The 19,963-nt window shown below is 46.5% G+C and overlaps 1 long non-coding RNA gene across 1 annotated transcript; it reads left to right on the top strand.

Annotated features, from left to right (window-relative positions):
• The first annotated feature begins 362 nt into the window (after positions 1-362).
• LOC138680835 (uncharacterized) lies at positions 363-19,401 on the top strand. Its single transcript, XR_011321800.1, has 3 exons — positions 363-460; positions 2,212-2,295; positions 18,483-19,401. It is a non-coding gene; the product is annotated as an uncharacterized lncRNA (long non-coding RNA).
• The last annotated feature ends 562 nt before the right edge of the window (positions 19,402-19,963 follow it).

Below are 19,963 nucleotides of genomic sequence, written 5' to 3'. Positions count from 1 at the left end.
GATGCGGGGGGGGGCGGCACCTGAGCAGGTTTTTTTTTTTTTTTTTTTATTATTATAAAGTCCGGTTTGGCCCTAAGACCCCGCCCCCATCAACCCCCCCCCCCCCGCCCCCCGGCGCCGCTGATGCATCCTTGCTGGCTGGCCCAGCCCCCCCCCCCTTCAAGACAAGACAGTATTGACTTACTGTCTGTCATCATACTCACCTCACCTGCTCCAGCGGTGCCGGCGCGGCTGGTCTGCTCTCAGCGACTGCAACTCGCCCTGAGTGAGCCGCTGTCACATGGTACCGCCTCACCTGATTAAGGTGATGAATATGCATGCATATTCATCACCTTAATCAGGCGGTACCACCTGACCGCGGCGCTCACACAGGGCGAGGGACAGTGCTGCGCAGGGAGTGGGACAGAGCACAGAGGTGGAGCGAGGATTCCGTTCCTCTGCGCGGTCCGCGGCGTGTGAGGTAAAACTTACTGCTGAGACAGCCAGGAGGACGGGGGGAGCCGGGGACTCGGGAGGATGAAGGTGGAGGACCGTGGTGGACGAGGCGAGCCACAAGAGATGGGAGCGTCGCGTCGGGGAGCCGATGATGGAGCCTCAGCCACCCACGCATACAGCCAGGCCCAGGGGGGAAGATGACGAGCCAAGCATACGGCGGTGCCCGGGGGGGGGGGGGATGGGATGGGAAATGAGCCAGTGCACGCATAGGGGGGGGGGAGATGAGCCACCCATCACATGCATGCATAGGGGGGGGGGGGAGATGACTCATGAGCCACCCATCACATGCATGCATAGGGGGGGGGGGGGGGGGGAGATGAGCCACCCATCACATGCATGCATAGGGGGGGGGGGGGAGATGACTCATGAGCCACCCATCACATGCATGCATACGGGGGGGGGGGGGGGGGGGGGGGAGATGAGCCACCCATCACATGCATGCATAGGGGGGGGGGGGAGATGACTCATGAGCCACCCATCACATGCATGCATACGGGGGGGGGGGGGGGAGATGAGCCACCCATCACATGCATGCATAGGGGGGGGGGGGGAGATGACTCATGAGCCACCCATCATCACATGCATGCATACGGGGGGGGGGGGAGATGAGCCACCCATCACATGCATGCATACGGGGGGGGGGGGGGGAGATGAGCCACCCATCACATGCATGCATAGGGGGGGGGGGGAGATGACTCATGAGCCACCCATCACATGCATGCATACGGGGGGGGGGGGGGGAGATGAGCCACCCATCACATGCATGCATAGGGGGGGGGGGGGAGATGACTCATGAGCCACCCATCATCACATGCATGCATACGGGGGGGGGGGAGATGAGCCACCCATCACATGCATGCATACGGGGGGGGGGGGGGAGATGAGCCACCCATCACATGCATGCATAGGGGGGGGGAGATGAGCCACCCATCACATGCATGCATAGGGGGGGGGGGAGATGAGCCACCCATCACATGCATGCATACGGGGGGGGGGGGGGGAGATGAGCCACCTATGCATACAGGGAGGGGGAGATGAGCCATGCATACATGATGGGAGGTGGGGGTTGGCCATTATACAGTATGCATGGAGCATCATATGTGGTCATTATACAGTATGGAGCATCATGTGTCGCCATCATACAGTATGGAGCATCATGTGCGGTCATTATACACTATGGAGCATCATGTGGCCATTATACAGTATGCATGGAGCATCATATGTGGCCATTATACAGTATTGAGCATCATATGTGGTCACTCATTATACAGTATTGAGCATCATGTGTGGCCATTATACAGTAAGGAACATCATGTGTGGTCTTTATACAGTATGGAGCATCATGTGTGCCCATTATACAGTATGCATGGAGCATCATGTGGCCATTATACAGTATTGAGCATCATGTGTGGCCATTATACAGTATTGAGCATCATGTGACTATTATACAGTATTGAGCATCATGTGTGGCCGCCCATTATACAGTATGGAGCGTCATGTAGAGCCATTATACAGTATGGAGCATCATGTGTGGCCATTATACAGTATGGAGCATCATGTGTGGCTATTATACAGTATCAGTAATAGAATGATAAAGTCCATATATTAATCCTACAATGTCTGCTGGACATGGTATGGGGAGAGTTATAGTTCAGTTAGTACACAGACACCGATACTTGTTAACCAGTTAATGCTCTCTTGTCCACCACACTGCAGTGTCAAAAGAGGAAGACGGCGAGACAGGCAGCAACATCGCATCAGAGAGCTCTTGACCTCGAAACAGAAGATCCTCAGATCCTGGTATTGTGACATAATATTAAGAAGAATATTTATTCACTGATATTATTCTATTAACTCCACAGCATTTTTCATGCATCAACACTGTCCCCATTGGGGCTCACAATCTAAACATCCTATTAGTTGGTCTTTTGAGTGTGGTAGAAAACCCACACTAACACGGGGAGAACATCGAAACTCTGCAGATGTCATCCTTGTTGGGATTTGAACCCCAGACCCCAGTGCTACAAAGCTGGGGATGGGAGATGAGCAAGAGCCACCCCTGCATACAGGGAGGCCTGGGAGGGGGACATCACATGAGCCATGCATGGGGGATGATGGGAGATGAGCCAGAGCCACTCCTGTATACAGGGAGGGGGACATCATGAGCCAGAGCCACCCCTGCATACAGGGAGGGGGACATCATGAGCCACGCATATGGAGGGGGAGATGAGCCATGCATACAGGAGAGGGGGAGAGATGAGCCATGCATGATGGGGGTGGGTAGCCGATGAGCCATGCATGGGGGGGAGATGAGCCATGCATACAGGATGGGAGGGGGGTGGGCCATTAAACATTATGCGTGAAGCATCATATGTTGCCATTATACAGTATGGATTCGGAGCATCATGTAGAGCCATTATACAGTATGGAGCATCATGTGTGGCCATTATACAATATGGAGCATCATGTGGGGCCATTATACAGTATGGAGCATCATGTGTGGCCATTATACAGTATGGAGCATCATGTGTGGCCATTATACAATATGGAGCATCATGTGTGGCCATTATACAGTATGGAGCATTGTGTGGCCATATTTTTTTTTTTGTTATAATTATTGTATATGAAACAGTGTGATCAGCAGTGCTAAATGGGTGTGGTTGGGACTTGAATATGGGTGTGACTAGTTGTGAAATGGGTGTGGTCAGAGGCGTGGCCTAAAATTTGCCCCGGCGCACTACGTGTGCCGCAACCTTTATACCTCTTTCCCTTCAAGAGTTGGGAGGTATGGTACCGCATTTACCAGATCACGGCAAGTGCCGCAAATCCCATAGGGAATGAATGAGGCCAAACGCAGTGTTGCCGTAAATGATACATTACGCTGCAGATGCAAAAAAACTGCCCGATCTGCTGCAAACAACAGCGATTCTTGCCAAAGTCACTGCCGATAGTGTCATACTCACCAAGGGGGGAGGCAGCACTAAAAGTGCCTAGGGCAGCAGAAACTCTAAATACGGCCCTGCATGCACCCAAACAGTGGTTTACTGCCACATATGGGGTATCAGCGTACTCAGGACAAATTGGACAACAACTTTTTGGGTCCAATTTCTCCTGTTACCCTTGGTAAAATAAAACAAATTGGAGCTGAAGTAAATGTTTTGTGTTCATTTTTATTTAAACATTCCAAAAATTCCTATTAAACACCTGAAGGGTTAATAAACTTCTTGAATGTGGTTTTGAGCACCTTGAGGGGTGCAGTTTTTAGAATGGTGTCACACTTGGGCATTTTCTATCATATAGACCCCTCAAAATGACTTCAAATGAGACGTGGTCCCTAAAAAAAAATGGTGTTGTAAAAATGAGAAATTGCTGGTCAACTTTTAACCCTTATAACTCCCTAACAAAAAAAAAAATTGGTTCCAAAATTATGCTGATGTAAAGGAGACATGTGGGAAATGTTACTTATTAAGTATTTTGTGTGACATATCTCTGTGATTTAATTGCATAAAAATTCAAAGTTTGAAAATTGCGAAATTTTCAAAATTTTCGCCAAATTTCCGTTTTTTTCACAAATAAACGCAGGTACTATCAAAGAAATTTTACCACTATCATGAAGTACAATATGTCACGAGAAAACAATGTCAGAATCACCAGGATCCGTTGAAGCGTTTCGGAGTTATAACCTCATAAAGGGACAGTGGTCAGAATTGTAAAAATTGGCCTGGTCATTAACGTGCAAACCACCCTTGGGGGTAAAGGGGTTAAAAAAATATATATAAATAAAAAATGAGGCAAAAAACTATGCTTTATCATCATACCGCCGAACAAAAAGTGCAATAAAAGCCGATCAACAAGACAAATTGAAATAAAAATGGTAACGCTGAAAACGCCATCTGGTCCCGCAAAAAAACAAGCCATCCTACAGTTCCATCAGCTGAAAAATAAAAAAGTTACAGCTCTCAGAATAAAGTGATGAAAAAAAATATTTTTTTCTATAAAAGTTTTTATTGTGTAAAAGCGGCAAAACATAAAAAAAATATAAATTGGGTATCTCTTTAACCCCTTCCCGACCTGTGACACAGCGTATGCGTCATGAAAGTCGGTGCCAATCCGACCTGTGACGCATATGCTGTGTCACAGAATGATCGCGTCCCTGCAGATCGGGTGAAAGGGTTAACTCCCATTTCACCCGGCCTGCAGGGACAGGGGGAGTGGTAGTTTAGCCCAGGGGGGGAGGCTTCACCCCCCCCCCCCCCCGTGGCTACGATCGCTCTGATTGGCTGTTGAAAGTGAAACTGCCAATCAGAGCGATTTGTAATATTTCACCTAAAAAACTGGTGAAATATTACAATCCAGCCATGGCCGATGCTGCAATATCATCGGCCATGGCTGGAAACACTTATATGCACCCACCCCACCCCACCGATCTGTGGTCCGCTCCCCTCCGTCCTGTGCTCCGCTCCCCCGTCCTCCTGTCCGCTCCCCCGTGCTCCAATCACACCCCCCGTGCTCCAAACAAACCCCCCCGCACTCCGATCACCCCACCCCCCCGCACAGCGATCCCCCCCGTGCTCCGATCCACCCCCCTGCACAGCGATCCCCCACCCCGTGCTCAAATCCACCCCCCCGGTGTTCCGATCCACCCCCCCGTGCTCCGATCCACCCCCCCGTGCTCCGACGCCCCCTCCCCGTGCCCTGATCTCCCCCCCCCTTATACTTACCCGGCCTCCCGGGATCCGTCCGTCTTCTTTCCTGGGCGCCGCCATCTTCCAAAATGGCGGGCGAATGTGCAGTGCGCCCGCCGAATCTGCCGGCTGGCAGATTCGTTCCAGAGTGAGTTTTGATCACTGAGATATAACCTATCTCAGTGATCAAAATAAAAAAAATAGTAAATGCCCCCCCCCCCCCCTTTGTCACCCCCATTGGTAGGGACAATAAAAAAAAATATATATTTTTTTTCCACTAAGGTTGGGGTAAGAACTAGGGTTAAGGTTAGGGGTAGGGTTAGGGTTAGGGTTAGGGGTAGGGTTAGGGGTAGGGTTTCGGTATGTGCACACGTATTCTGTTCCTCTGCGGATTTTTCCGCTGCGGATTTGATAAATCCGCAGTGCTAAACCGCTGTGGATTTATCGCGGATTTACCGCGGTTTTTCTGCGCATTTCACTGCGGTTTTACAACTGCGATTTTCTATTGTAGCAGTTGTAAAACCGCTGCGGAATCCGCAGAAAGAAGTGACATGCTGCGGAATGTAAACCCCTGCGTTTCCGTGCAGTTTTTCCGCAGCATGTGCACAGCGATTTTTGTTTCCCATAGGTTTACATTGAACTGTAAACTCATGGGAAACTGCTGCGGATCCGCAGCGTGCGCACATACCTTTAGAATTAGGCCATGTGCACACGGTGCGGATTTGGCTGCGGATCCGCAGCGGATTGGCCGCTGCGGATTCGCAGCAGTGTTCCATCAGGTTTATAGTTCCATGTAAACCTATGGAAAACTAAATCCGCTGTGCCCATGGTGCGGAAAATACCACGCGGAAACGCTGCGTTGTATTTTCCGCAGCATGTCAATTCTTTGTGCGGATTCCGCAGCGTTTTACACCTGTTCCTCAATAGGAATCCACAGGTGAAATCCGCACAAAAAACACTGGAAATCCACGGTAAATCCGCAGGTAAAACGAATTGCCCTTTACCCGCGGATTTTTCAAAAATGATGCTGAAAAATCTCACACGAATCCGCAACGTGGGCACATAGCCTTAGGGTTAGGGTTGGAATTAGGGTTAGGGGTGTGTTGGGGTTAGGGTTGTGGTTAGGGGTGTGTTGGGGTTAGGGTTGTGATTAGGGTTATGGCTACAGTTGGGATTAGGGTTAGGGGTGTGTTGGGGTTAGTGTTGGAGGTAGAATTGAGGGGTTTCCACTGTTTAGGCACATCAGGGGTCTCCAAACGCAACATGGCGCCACCATTAATTCCAGCCAATCTTGTATTCATAAAGTCAAATGGTGCTCCCTCACTTCCGAGCCCTGACGTGCGCCCAAACAGTGGTTTACCCCCACATATGGGGTACCAGCATACTCAGGACAAACTGCGCAACAATTACTGGGGTCCAATTTCTCCTGTTACCCTTGTGAAAATAAAAAATTGCTTGCTAAAACATCATTTTTGAGGAAATGATTTTTTATTTTCACGGCTCTGCGTTGTAAACGTCTGTGAAGCACTTGGGGGTTCAAAGTGCTCACCACATATCTAGATAAGTTCCTTGGGGGGTCTAGTTTCTAAAATGGGGTCACTTGTGGGGGGTTTCTACTGTTTAGGCACACCAGGGGCTCTGCAAACGCAACGTGACGTCCGCAGACCATTCCATCAAAGTCTGCATTTCAAAAGTCACTACTTCCCTTCTGAGCCCCGACGTGTGCCCAAACAGTGGTTTACCCCCACACATGGGGTATCAGCGTACTCAGGAGAAACTGGACAACAACTTTTGGGGTCCAATTTCTCCTGTAACCCTTAAGAAAATAAAAAATTCTGGGCTAAAAAATTATTTTTGAGGAAAGAAAACGTATTTATTATTTTCACGGCTCTGTGTTATAAACTTCTGTAAAGCACTTGGGGGTTGAAAGTGCTCACCACATATCTAGATAAGTTCCTTTGGGGGTCTAGTTTCCAAAATGGGGTCACTTGTGGGGGGTTTCTACTGTTTAGGCACACCAGGGGCTCTGCAAACGCAACGTGACGTCCGCAGACCATTCCATCAAAGTCTGCATTTCAAAAGTCACTACTTCCCTTCTGAGCCCCGACGTGTGCCCAAACAGTGGTTTACCCCCACACATGGGTTATCAGAGTACTCAGGAGAAACTGGACAACAACTTTTGGGGTCCAATTTCTCCTGTAACCCTTGGGAAAATAAAAAATTCTGGGCTAAATAATTATTTTTGAGGAAAGAAAACGTATTTATTATTTTCACTGCTCTGTGTTATGAACTTCTGTGAAGCACTTGGGGGTTCAAAGTGCTCACCTCACATCTAGATAAGTTCCTTTCGGGGTCTAGTTTCCAAAATGGGGTCACTTGTGGGGGGTTTCTACTGTTTAGCCACATCAGGGGCTCTGCAAACGCAACGTGACGCCCGCAGAGCATTCCATCAAAGTCTGCATTTCAAAACGTCACTACTTCACTTCCGAGCCCCAGCATGTGCCTAAACAGTGGTTTACCCCCACATATGGGGCATCAGCGTACTCAGGAGAAACTGGACAACAACGTTTGGGGTGAAATTTCTCCTGTTACCCTTGGAAAAATAAAAAATAGCGGGCTAAAAAATCATTTTTGAGAAAATAATTTTTTTTTTTAATTTTCATGGCTCTACGTTATAAACTTCTGTGAAGCACTTTGAGGGTTCAAAGTGCTCACCACACATCTAGATTAGTTCCTTTGGGGGTCTAGTTTCCAAAATGGGGTCATTTGTCGGGGATCTCCAATGTTTAGGCACACAGGGGCTCTTCAAACGCGACATGGTGTCCGCTAATGATTGGAGCTAATTTTCCATTTAAAAAGCCAAATGGCGTGCCTTCCCTTCTGAGCCCTGCCGTGCGCCCAAACAGTGGTTTACCCCCACATATGGGGTATCTGCGTACTCAGGACAAACTGGACAACAACATTTGTGGTCCAATTTCTCCTATTACCCTTGGCAAAATAGGAAATTCCAGGCTAAAAAATCATTTTTGAGAAAAGAAAAATTATTTTTTATTTTCATGGCTCTGCATTATAAACTTCTGTGAAGCACCTGGGGGTTTAAAGTGCTCAGTATGCATCTAGATAAGTTCCTTGGGGGGTCTAGTTTCCAAAATGGGGTCACTTGTGGGGGAGCTCCAATGCATAGGCACACAGGGGCTCTCCAAACGCGACATGGTGTCCGCTAACAATTGGAGCTAATTTTCCATTCAAAAAGTCAAAAGGCGCGCCTTCCCTTCCGAGCCCTGCCGTTTGCCCAAACAGTGGTTTACCCCCACATATGAGGTATCGGCGTACTCGGGAGAAACTGGACAACAACTTTTGGGGTCAAATTTCTCCTGTTACCCTTGGGAAAATAAAAAATTGCAGGCTAAAAGATCATTTTTGAGAAAATAATTTTTTTTTTTATTTTCATGGCTCTGCGTTATAAACTTCTGTGAAGCACTTGGGGGTTCAAAGTCCTCACCACACATCTAGATTAGTTCCTTTGGGGGTCTAGTTTCTAAAATGGTGTCATTTCTGGGGGATCTCCAATGTTTAGGCACACAGGGGCTCTCCAAACGTGACATGGTGTCCGCTAATGATTGGAGCTAATTTTCCATTTAAAAAGCCAAATGGCGTGCCATCCCTTCCGAGCCCTGCCGTGCGCCCAAACAGTGGTTTACCCCCACATATGGGGTATCAGCGTACTCAGGACAAACTGGACAACAATATTTGGGGTCCAATTTCTCCTATTATCCTTGGCAAAATAGGAAATTCCAGGCTAAAAAATCATTTTTGAGGAAAGAAAAATTATTTTTTATTTTCATGGCTCTGCGTTATAAACTTCTGTGAAGCACCTGGGGGTTTAAAGTGCTCAATATGCATCTAGATAAGTTCCTTGGGGGGGTCTAGTTTCCAAAATGGGGTCACTTGTGCGGGAGCTCCAATGTTTAGGCACACAGGGGCTCTCCAAACGCGACATGGTGTCCGCTAACAATTGGAGCTAATTTTCCATTCAAAAAGTCAAAAGGCGCGCCTTCCCTTCCGAGCCCTGCCGTTTGCCCAAACAGTGGTTTACCCCCACATATGAGGTATCGGCGTACTCGGGAGAAATTGCTCAACAAATTTTCGGATCCATTTTATCCTATTGCCCATGTGAAAATGAAAAAATTGAGGCGAAAAGAAATTTTTTGTGAAAAAAAAGTACTTTTTCATTTTTACGGATCAATTTGTGAAGCACCTGGGGGTTAAAAGTGCTCACTAGGCATCTAGATAAGTTCCTTGGGGGGTCCAGTTTCCAAAATGGGGTCACTTGTAGGGGAGCTCCAATGTTTAGGCACACAGGGTCTCTCCAAACGCGACATGGTGTCCGCTAACGATGGAGATAATTTTTCATTCAAAAAGTCAAATGGCGCTCCTTCCCTTCCGAGCCTTACCATGTGCCCAAACAGTGGTTTACCTCCACATATGAGGTATCAGTGTACTCAGGAGAAATTGCCCAACAAATTTTAGGATCCATTTTATCCTGTTGTCCATGTGAAAATGAAAAAATTGAGGCTAAAATAATTTTTTTGTGAAAAAAAGTACTTTTTCATTTTTACGGATCAATTTGTGAAGCACCTGGGGGTTTAAAGGGCTCACTATGCATGTAGATAAGTTCCTTGGGGCGTCTAGTTTCCAAAATGGGGACACTTGTGGGGGAGCTCCAATTTTTAGGCACACGGGGGCTCTCCAAACGTGACATGGTGTCCGCTAAAGAGTGCAGCCAATTTTTCATTCAAAAAGTCAAATGGCGCTCCTTCCCTTCCAAGCCCTGCAGTGCGCCCAAACAGTGGTTTACCCCTACATATGAGGTATCGGCGTACTCAGGACAAATTGGACAACAACCTTCGTGGTTCAGTTTCTCCTTTTACCATTGGGAAAATAAAAAAATTGTTGCTGAAAAATCATTTTTGTGACTAAAAAGTTAAATGTTCATTTTTTCCTTCCATGTTGCTTCTGCTGCTGTGAAGCACCTGAAGGGTTAATAAACTTCCTGAATGTGGTTTTGAGCACCTTGAGGGGTGCAATTTTTAGAATGGTGTCACTTTTGGGTATTTTCAGCCATATAGACCCCTCAAACTGACTTCAAATGTGAGGTGGTCCCTAAAAAAAATGGTTTTGTAAATTTCGTTGTAAAAATGAGAAATCGGTGGTCAAATTTTAACCCTTATAACTTCCTAGCAAAAAAAAATTTTGTTTCCAAAATTGTGCTGATGTAAAGTAGACGTGTGGGAAATGTTATTTATTAACTATTTTGTGTCACATAACTCTCTGGTTTAACAGAATAAAAATTCAAAATGTGAAAATTGCGAAATTTTCAAAATTTTCGCCAAATTTCCATTTTTATCACAAATAAACACAGAATTTATTGACCTAAATTTACCACTAACATGAAGCCCAATATGTCACAAAAAAACAATCTCAGAACCGCTAGGATCCATTGAAGCGTTCCTGAGTTATTACCTCATAAAGGGACACTGGTCAGAATTGCAAAAAACGGCAAGGTCTTTAAGGTCAAAATAGGCTGGGTCATGAAGGGGTTAATCGTACTGACCTGAAGAATAAAGCTTTCTTATAAATTTTACCACATGCAGGATGGTTTTAAAAACAAACAAACAAAAATTGCTGGTTTTGTTCATTCTACCTCACAAAAATAAAAAATGAAAGTGATCAAAAAATGTCATGTGCCCAAAAATGGCACCAATAACCCCTTCCCGACCTTTGACGCCACGTAGGCGTCATGAAAGTCGGTGCCAATCCGACCCATGACGCCTATGCGGCGTCATGGAAAGATCGCGTCCCTGCAGGCCGGGTGAAAGGGTTAACTCCCATTTCACCCGATCTGCAGGGACAGGGGGAGTGGTAGTTTAGCCCAGGGGGGGTGGCTTCACCCCCCCCGTGGCTACGATCGCTCTGATTGGCTGTTGAAAGTGAAACTGCCAATCAGAGCGATTTGTAATATTTCACCCATTATAACGGGTGAAATATTACAATCCAGCCATGGCCGATGCTGAAATATCATCGGCCATGGCTGGAAATACTAGTGTGCCCCCACCCCACCCCTCCGATCGCCCCCCCACCCCCCCGATCTGGCCGGTACACTGCTCCGGCTCCCCTCCGCCCTGTGCTCCGCTCCCCCCCGTGCTCGTGTCCGCTCCCCCCGTGCTTCAATCACCCCCCCGTGCTCCAATCACCCCCCCTGCACTCCGATCCACCCCCCCCCGTGCTCCGTTCCACCCCCCCGTGCTCCATTCCAGCCCCCCCGTGCTCCGTTCCACGCCCCCCGCGCTCCGTTCCACCCCTCCCGCGCTCCGATTCCCCCCCCCGTGCTCCGATCCCCCCCCCGTGGTCCCCCCCCCACCCTATCATACTTACCGATCCAGCTGTGGTCCCGTCCGTCTTCTCCCGGGCGCCGCCATCTTCCAAAATGGCGGGCGCATGCGCAGTGCGCCCGCCGAATCTGCCGGCCGGCAGATTCGTTCCAAAGTGCATTTTGATCACTGAGATATAATCTATCTCAGTGATCAAAATAAACAAAATAATAAATGACCCCCCCCCCCCCTTTGTCACCCCCATAGGTAGGGACAATAAAAAAATAAAGAAATTTTTTTTTTCCACTAATGTTAGAATAGGGTTAGGGTTAGGGGTAGGGTTAGGGTTAGGGGTAGGGTTAGGGTTAGGGTTAGGGGTAGGGTTAGGGGTAGGGTTAGGGGTAGGGTTAGGGTTAGGGGTAGGGTTAGGGGTAGGGTTAGGGGTAGGGCTAGGGTTAGGGTTAGGGGTAGGGTTAGGGGTAGGGTTAGGGCTAGGGTTAGGAATGTGCACACGTATTCTGGTCCTCTGCGGATTTTTCCGCTGCGGATTTGATAAATCCGCAGTGCTAAACCGCTGCGGATTTATGGCGGATTTACCGCGTTTTTTTCTGCGCATTTCACTGCGGTTTTACAATTGCGATTTTCTATTGGAGCAGTTGTAAAACCGCTGCGGAATCCGCACAAAGAAGTGACATGCTGCGGAATGTAAACCGCTGCGTTTCCGTGCAGTTTTTCCGCAGCATGTGTACAGCGATTTTTGTTTCCCGTAGGTTTACATTGAACTGTACACTCATGGGAAACTGCTGCGGATCCGCAGCGTTTTCCGCAGCGTGTGCACATACCTTTAGAATTAGGCTATGTGCACACGGTGCGGATTTGGCTGCGGATTCGCAGCAGTGTTCCATCAGGTTTACAGTACCATGTAAACATATGAAAAACCAAATCCGCTGTGCCCGTGATGCGGAAAATACCGCGCGGAAACGCTGCGTTGTATTTTCCGCAGCATGTGAATTCTTTGTGCGGAATCCGCAGCGTTTTACACCTGTTCCTCAATAGGAATCCGCAGGTGAAATCCGCACAAAAAACACTGGAAATCCGCGGAAAATCCGCAGGTAAAACACAGTGCCTTTTACCCGCAGATTTTTCAAAAATGGTGCGGAAATATCTCACACGAATCCGCAACGTGGGCACATAGCCTTAGGGTTAGAGTTGGAATTAGGGTTGTGGTTAGGGTTAGGGGTGTGTTGGGGTTAGGGTTGTGGTTAGGGGTGTGTTGGGGTTAGGGTTGTGATTAGGATTATGGCTACAGTTGGGATTAGGGTTAGGGGTGTGTTGGGGTTAGTGTTGGAGTTAGAATTGAGGGGTTACCACTGTTTAGGCACATCAGGGGTCTCCAAACGCAACATGGCGCCACCATTGATTCCAGCCAATCTCGTATTCAAAAAGTCAAATGGTGCTCCCTCACTTCCGAGCCCTGACGTGTGCCCAAACAGTGGTTTACCCCCACATATGGGGTACCAGCATACTCAGGACAAACTGCGCAACAATTACTGGGGTCCAATTTCTCCTGTTACCCTTGTGAATCTAAAAAAATGCTTGCTAAAACATAATTTTTGAGGAAAGAAAAATGATTTTTTATTTTCACGGCTCTGTGTTGTAAACGTCTGTGAAGCACTTGGGGGTTCAAAGTGCTCACCACATATCTAGATAAGTTCCTTGGGGGGTCTAGTTTCTAAAATGGGGTCACTTGTGGGGGGTTTCTACTGTTTAGGCACACCAGGGGCTCTGCAAACGCAACGTGACACCCGCAGACCATTCCATCAAAGTCTGCATTTCAAAAGTCACTACTTCCCTTCTGAGCCCCGACGTGTGCCCAAACAGTGGTTTACCCCCACATATGGGGTATCAGCGTACTCAGGAGAAACTGGACAACAACTTTTGGGGTCCAATTTCTCCTGTAACCCTTGGGAAAATAAAAAATTCTGGGCTAAATAATTATTTTTGAGGAAAGAAAACGTATTTATTATTTTCACGGCTCTGCATTATAAACTTCTATGAAGCACTTGGGGGTTCAAAGTGCTCACCACACATCTAGATAAGTTCCTTTCAGGGTCTAGTTTCCAAAATGGGGTCACTTGTGGGGGGTTTCTACTGTTTAGGCACATCAGGGGCTCTGCAAACGCAACGTGACGCCCGCAGAGCATTCCATCAAAGTCTGCATTTCAAAACGTCACTACTTCAATTCCAAGCCCCGGCATGTGCCCAAACAGTAGTTTACCCCCACATATGGGGTATCACCGTACTCAGGAGAAACTGGACAACAAATATTGGGGTCAAATTTCTCCTGTTACCCTTGGGAAAATTAAAAAACTCTGGGCTAAATAATTATTTTTGAGGAAAGAAAACGTATTTATTATTTTCACGGCTCTGCATTATAAACTTCTATGAAGCACTTGGGGGTTCAAAGTGCTCACCACATATCTAGATAAGTTCCTTTGGGGGTCTAGTTTCCAAAATGGGGTCACTTGTGGGGGGTTTCTACTGTTAAGCCACATCAGGGGCTCTGCAAACGCAACGTGACGCCCACAGAGCATTCCATCAAAGTCTGCATTTCAAAACGTCACTACTTCACTTCCGAGCCCCGGCATGTGCCCAAACAGTGATTTACCCCCACATATGGGGTATCAGCGTACTCAGGAGAAACTGGACAACAACTTTTGGGGTCAAATTTCTCCTGTTACCCTTGGGAAAATTAAAAAACTCTGGGCTAAATAATTATTTTTGAGGAAAGAAAACGTATTTATTATTTTCACGGCTCTGCATTATAAACTTCTATGAAGCACTTGGGGGTTCAAAGTGCTCACCACATATCTAGATAAGTTCCTTTGGGGGTCTAGTTTCCAAAATGGGGTCACTTGTGGGGGGTTTCTACTGTTAAGCCACATCAGGGGCTCTGCAAACGCAACGTGACGCCCACAGAGCATTCCATCAAAGTCTGCATTTCAAAACGTCACTACTTCACTTCCGAGCCCCGGCATGTGCCCAAACAGTGATTTACCCCCACATATGGGGTATCAGCGTACTCAGGAGAAACTGGACAACAACTTTTGGGGTCAAATTTCTCCTGTTACCCTTGGGAAAATAAAAAATTGCAGGCTAAAAGATCATTTTTGAGAAAATAATTTTTTTTTTTATTTTCATGGCTCTGCGTTATAAACTTCTGTGAAGCACTTGGGGGTTCAAAGTCCTCACCACACATCTAGATTAGTTCCTTTGGGGGTCTAGTTTCTAAAATGGTGTCATTTCTGGGGGATCTCCAATGTTTACGCACACAGGGGCTCTCCAAACGTGACATGGTGTCCGCTAATGATTGGAGCTAATTTTCCATTTAAAAAGCCAAATGGCGTGCCATCCCTTCCGAGCCCTGCCGTGCGCCCAAACAGTGGTTTACCCCCACATATGGGGTATCAGCGTACTCAGGACAAACTGGACAACAATATTTGGGGTCCAATTTCTCCTATTATCCTTGGCAAAATAGGAAATTCCAGGCTAAAAAATCATTTTTGAGGAAAGAAAAATTATTTTTTATTTTCATGGCTCTGCGTTATAAACTTCTGTGAAGCACCTGGGGGTTTAAAGTGCTCAATATGCATCTAGATAAGTTCCTTGGGGGGGTCTAGTTTCCAAAATGGGGTCACTTGTGCGGGAGCTCCAATGTTTAGGCACACAGGGGCTCTCCAAACGCGACATGGTGTCCGCTAACAATTGGAGCTAATTTTCCATTCAAAAAGTCAAATGGCGCGCCTTCTCTTCCGAGCCCTGCCGAGTGCCCAAACAGTGGTTTACCCCCACATATGAGGTATCGGCGTACTCGGGAGAAATTGCCCAACAAATTTTATGATCCATTTTATCCTACTGCCCATGTGAAAATGAAAAAATTGAGGCGAAAAGAATTTTTTTGTGAAAAAAAAGTACTTTTTCATTTTTACAGATCAATTTGTGAAGCACCTGAGGGTTTAAAGTGCTCACTAGGCATCTAAATTAGTTCCTTGGGGGGTCTAGTTTCCAAAATGGGGTCACTTGTGGGGGAGCGCCAATGTTTAGGCACACAGGAGCTATCCAAACGCGACATGGTGTCCGCTAACGATGGAAATAATTTTTCATTCAAAAAGTCAAATGGCGCTCCTTCCCTTCCGAGCCTTACCATGTGCCCAAACAGTGGTTTACCTCCACATGTGAGGTATTGGTGTACTCAGGAGCAATTGCCCAACACATTTTAGGATCCATTTTATCCTGTTGCCCATGTGAAAATGAAAAAATTGAGGCTAAAAGAATTTTTTTGTGAAAAAAAAGTACTTTTTCATTTTTACGGATCAATTTGTGAAGCACCTGGGGGTTCAAAGTGCTCACTATGCATCTAGATAAGTTCCTTGGGGCGTCTAGTTTCCAAAATGGGGTCACTTGTGGGGGAGCTCCAATTTTTAGGTACACGGGGGCTCTCCAAACGTGACATGGTGTCCGCTAAAGAGTGGAGCCAATTTTTGATTCAAAAAGTCAAATGGCGCTCCTTCCCTTCCAAGCCCTGCCGTGCGCCAAAACAGTGGTTTACCCCCACATATGAGGTATCAGCGTACTCAGGACAAATTGGACAACAACTTTCGTGGTTCAGTTTCTCCTTTTACCATTGGGAAAATAAAAAAATTGTTGCTGAAAGATAATATTTGTGACTAAAAAGTTAAATGTTCATTTTTTCCTTCCATGTTGCTTCTGCTGCTGTGAAGCACCTGAAGGGTTAATAAACTTCTGGAATGTGGTTTTGAGTACCTTGAGGGGTGCAGTTTTTAGAATGGTGTCACTTTTGGGTATTTTCAGCCATATAGACCCCTCAAACTGACTTCAAATGTGAGGTGGTCCCTAAAAAAAATGGTTTTGTAAATTTCGTTGTAAAAATGACAAATCGCTGGTCGAATTTTAACCCTTATAACTTCCTAACAAAAAAAAATTTTGTTTCCAAAATTGTGCTGATGTAAAGTAAACATGTGGGAAATGTTATTTATTAACTATTTTGTGTCACATATCTCTCTGGTTTAACAGAATAAAAATTCAAAATGTGAAAATTGCGAAATTTTCAAAATTTTCGCCAAATTTCCGTGTTTATCACAAATAAATGCAGAATTTATTGACCTAAATTTACCACTAACATGAAGCCCAATATGTCACGAAAAAACAATCTCAGAACCGCTAGGATCCGTTGAAGCGTTCCTGAGTTATTACCTCATAAAGGGACACTGGTCAGAATTGCAAAAAACGGCAAGGTCTTTAAGGTCAAAATAGGCTGGGTCTTGAAGGGGATAAAAAGGTAAAAATGTCAACTCGTCCTGAAAAAAATAAGCCATCACATGACTATCGGCCGAAATATGCAATGATTATAGCTGTCTAAATATGGGGATGCAAAAAATAGTTTTTGCAATAAAAAGTGTCTTTTAGTGTGTGACAGCAGCCAAACATAAAAACCCGAAATAAATCGGATATCGCACCGACCTGAAGAATAAAGTTGTCTAATCACTTATACCACATGAGGAACAATGTAAAAAATAAATAAAACCAATTCTTCACTTGCTGTTGGTTTTTTTCATTCTGCCTCCCAAAGATCGAAGTAAGGCTCGGCTTACATTTATCTTGCGCTCTACACTGAGCGCTGACACCTGGGTTTCTGTGTAAATCTCTGAAATACATGATTCAGACAGAAGATTCTATATAATGAGGCAGATGGAGGCACTGCGGTTGCCGTATGACCTGTGATCTGGCGGTGTCTGTCTTTTTAGGGGAGTATAAAAGCGCTGTCCACCCCAGCGAGGGTTTCATCTGTCACGTCACTCTGAGAATTAGATGGAAACTCCAAAATATGTGCTCAGCTTAGAGTACCGGATAACTGTGATCCTAAATGTTATTTAACATGTTCCCAATAAAAGTTTCAACTCAATCCACAAAAAAGCAAGTCCCCACTCAGGTCTGTTATCTGTTAAAGGAAACATAGGGGGCTTCCACATTAGTGATAGCACAAAGGCTCTGGAAAAGCAAAATGGCTCTTCGGCCCCAAAAGAAATTTCGCAAATTCTGCACTCCCATACCAAATGCCCCCTCCCCTCTGATCCCCAGTGTGTCTAAACCACATTTAGCACACACGTTTGGCATTTCTGTAGTCATGAGAGCCCACCTAATTTGCGTGTCTCCAGAAGCATGAGCTGGGCATAATGTACTGGTCACTACAACGGCAGTTTGAAATTTTCACTAAGGCTGGGATCACATCGCGCTAGAGCCATCCGTTTAACGGATCCCTTACTAAGCGGCACTAACGCAATGTAACGGATCCGTTAACGCACCTATTGCCATCCATTATCGTAGCACATCCTAACGCATGTCAAAATCGGCATGTGTTAGCGATGATGCGTTACTTTGTGACACACCCTCGAACGCGGTCCACCGCGTTTTCGGGTACGTTAGGTCTAACGCACAGTGAACGGACACGTTCGCTGTGCATAGACCTCTATTACTAACGCATGCCAACGCAATGCTACCATACGTTAGCGCATGCGTTAGCGCAATCGTAGAAAAAAGTGAATTTGGGCATCAGCGTTCACGCATCTGTTTAACGGATCCATTAAACGGATGACACTAACGCGATGTGAACCTAGCCTAAGCCACATCCACTGCTGTTTGTTTCTGGAAAAACCTATTGAGTCAAAATCATCTTTACATCTGTAAATAAATTCCCGAAGGCATATAATTTCCAATAATGGGGTCACTTGAGGGGGGATTCAGCTGTCTAGCACTTAGGGGCTCTTTATCTGGAGTTCACAAACTATGAACATGTGTTTAAGTGCTGCATGTATACTAAGTTAAACCAAGCTCAATTTTTGTGTTTTTTCAGGTCCCCATATTGAAGATATGTCCCGACTCAGATTCTCCTATTGTAGTCATGTTCCCAAATCCAGGTCGTCATATTGTAGTCATGTTCCCATTATTCCCATCACCATAAAGCCCTGATACATGTAGGTGAAACAGAAAAACCAGAACCCTCGGAACAGCCCAGCGAAACCCAACCGGACCAGAACACCAATCACAACAACCTGACAAAACCAGAATCAGGAAGATGGCAGACGAAGGCCAGGAGAGGTATGTCAGTGACTGGAAGAATGATATCATCAGCTCACAGAAACTGACCATGTACCGGAGCCTACAGAGAGACTACAGACTGGCTCCATATCTTGAGAAACTCCCGGACCCCAGAGACCGCCAGATCCTGAGCCGATATAGACTCAGTTCCCACAGTCTGGCCATCGAATGTGGCCGACACAGGCAGAGCTACAAGCCCAGGGAGGAAAGACTGTGCCAACACTGCGACCAGGAGGCCATAGAGGACGAAACCCACTTCCTGCTACACTGCTCCAAATACTCAGCAGTGAGGGACACTCACTTCAGAAGACTCTCACATCTCTTCCCAGACTTCATCACCATGAAGGAGGAAGAGAAAACATATATCCTGCTGGGGGAAGAAGAGAGAGCAGTGGAGATAGCAGCGCGGTATGTGAGCGAATGTCATAGACTGCGAGAAAGAGAACTATGATGCCATGGACTATAGCCCCCACAATGGATCTGCCCCATCCACCTCCCCTATGCCATGGACTATAGCCCCCACAATGGATCTGCCCCCATCCACCTTCCCTACAGCTCCTACCCAACATCCCAACAGTCCCTATCCCTATTGCTTTTATACACTTGCTTTGGCAAAACTGATGTGTATCTGGTCCTGCCAATAAAGCTTCTTTGAATCTTGTAGTTATGCACCCATCTAGGTCCCCATATTGTAGTTATGTCGCTAGGTTTTAGAAGAGGAAAATAGAAAAAAAAAAGTGAAGAAAAAAATGTTGTCAATTCTGTACTATTATCCCCCATCCTGGTATATATAGGTCCCCAATCCAGGTATACATGGCATCCTGATCCCTATCCTGGTATGCTTGGCGCCCATACCCAATGCTTTCCTGGTATGCATGGCGCCCATCCCCATCCTGATATGTATGGCCCCCTCATCCCTATCCTGATATGCATGGCCCCCTCATCCCTATCTTATCCTTTTGAAGTCCACTCTGTCAGCATGTACTCTCCCTGCAACCTCCAAGTGGCTGTCGTATATTGACCTCCAGGCCCGGCCACTGCCTTTATTGAACAGTACTACACCTGGCTTCTTCATTTTCTCTCTGCTGACATTCCCACCATCATGGGTGACTTCAACATCCCTATTGACACCCACCAATTGGCAGCCTCCAAACTCCTCTCGCTCACTTCATCTTTTGGACTTACTCAGTTGTCCTCCTCAGCCACCCACACAGACGGACATACATTAGACCTAGT

This window comes from Ranitomeya imitator, chromosome 5 (genome assembly GCF_032444005.1).
Source record: "Ranitomeya imitator isolate aRanImi1 chromosome 5, aRanImi1.pri, whole genome shotgun sequence".
NCBI lineage: Eukaryota > Metazoa > Chordata > Amphibia > Anura > Dendrobatidae > Ranitomeya > Ranitomeya imitator.
The sequence above is the reverse complement of the archived record's forward strand: the minus strand, read 5'-3'. Positions and strand labels throughout refer to the sequence as shown.